The sequence below is a fragment of the Microtus ochrogaster genome, linkage group LG7_11 (genome assembly GCF_000317375.1).
Source record: "Microtus ochrogaster isolate Prairie Vole_2 linkage group LG7_11, MicOch1.0, whole genome shotgun sequence".
Lineage (NCBI taxonomy): Eukaryota > Metazoa > Chordata > Mammalia > Rodentia > Cricetidae > Microtus > Microtus ochrogaster.
The window spans coordinates 8,203,353-8,204,993 of NC_022032.1; the positions used below are offsets into that span (position 1 = coordinate 8,203,353).

At 40.7% G+C, this 1,641-nt stretch overlaps 1 protein-coding gene across 7 annotated transcripts in view; it reads right to left on the bottom strand.

Moving 5' to 3' along the window:
* Nucleotides 1–1,641, bottom strand: part of Nrg1 (neuregulin 1) — a 987,684-nt gene that overhangs the window by 99,541 nt on the left and 886,502 nt on the right. The gene's annotated exons all lie outside the window — the stretch shown is intronic.

Here is a 1,641-nt window from a genome sequence, read left to right on the forward strand (position 1 = left end):
AGGAAGAGATAGTCTATGAAAATACTTAGTAAATATTTCTTTTCAAAGCCAATTTCTCAAAAGTTCCCAAGTACTCTTTCTAATGGGGTCCTAGATCAGGGATGTATGATGCTGTTTGCTTCTTTGCTCACCAGATGATAAAGTTAGTTTGGCTAAAGAGTTTTTCAAAGAGCTACCTTCATTTTTCTGGGCAGTTCAACCTATGCCAGCACATTTTAACTGGAGCGCTCAGTTGAAAACCATAAAGACAAAGCAGTAACCTTGTCTGCATGGCGAATTCTGCCTCTCTCTGCAGGATCCTCACTTGCTTTTTATAGCCTGTCATTTCATCTGGGTATTATTTCCCGGTCACTTTGCCAGGTGGGAAGAGGCAGCAGAGGCAGAGGTGTCTGTCGGAGCTCTAACAATACTTTGGGGAGTTGATAAAGACACAAAGCAGTGGTTGCGTACAGGAGTCTCTCCTAATTGCACCTGGAGAAGCAAGCATCCTTTGGAAACCTTTGCACAGAAGCTGGGACACGGCAAATGATCTTGAATCACAAGTACATATCAAGGTTTTTTTTTTTCTTTCTGAGTTTCTGTAGTACACAGCACAACTTCATTCTTAACATGAATGTCTGAAGGAGGTCTCGCTTATTCTTTCTCAGAGTCTAGAGGGAAAGCTGAAGGGGTATCTCCTCACAGATTCTCTACTTTCAGATTTCTTGAACAGTAGAATATTTTCCATACGTTACTGGGAATCAAATTCTCTCACCTCTTCCCTTCCTTTTACTAAGTAACTCACCAATGGCAAAAGATAAAGCATGGTAGAAGACAGAAGAAACAGGAAACACCAAAAACATTTCTTTAAATGTTGCAACCAAAAAAGCCCTGTGCTGACATTTGGAACAACCTGACCAGTCATGTCAGAGCTATCAACTTTCTGTCATAAAGCTAAGGCAATGACCTCTGCACACACCAGTGTTTCATTCTATATTGTTTTATTAGCTTAGAGTCTCTTCAGACACAGGTTATTAAACCAGGCTGTGGCAACACGATGGGTTACATGACACGTCTTAAAAATAAAAAAAGAAAAATTCAAATAAGATGTACCTTTATGAATGGTCCCTGCAGTTTTTCATGTCTGGCAAGGAATCTATTTAAATATTTGATTACAGAAGACAGGACTAATTTAGGAAAATCCCTTTGTGGAGAATTGCAGTCTGTCCTGAACAAAATAAAACTGCCTCTGTCAGTACCCGAAAGGATGACCTGGGCAGCACAGCAAGGGTCTGAGGACAGGGGAGGGAGCAGGTTGTCCAAAGACTTGCTGCCGCCTCAGGATCAAACAATGAAATTTCAAAAGTACAGAGATGTGAGGAGGGGTCAGGAGGAAGAGCTGAAGACAGATGACAGACAGCTCGGGGCTACAGGGAAACTGAGTGGAAGAGGGGCAAAAGAAACTTTATGGGGGAGGGGGACATCAAATAATACTATTGGCATACAGAAGTTACATGCCTACTAAAATATGAAGGACAGTCAGGCATTAACTTCTAAAACTATTGCAAATAAACCATATTTAGCTTAAATACAAAGCATGAATGAAGATGCTTGCAGTTTTTGATTGTCAAAAAACCTCAGACTTAAACTTGCTACACAAAG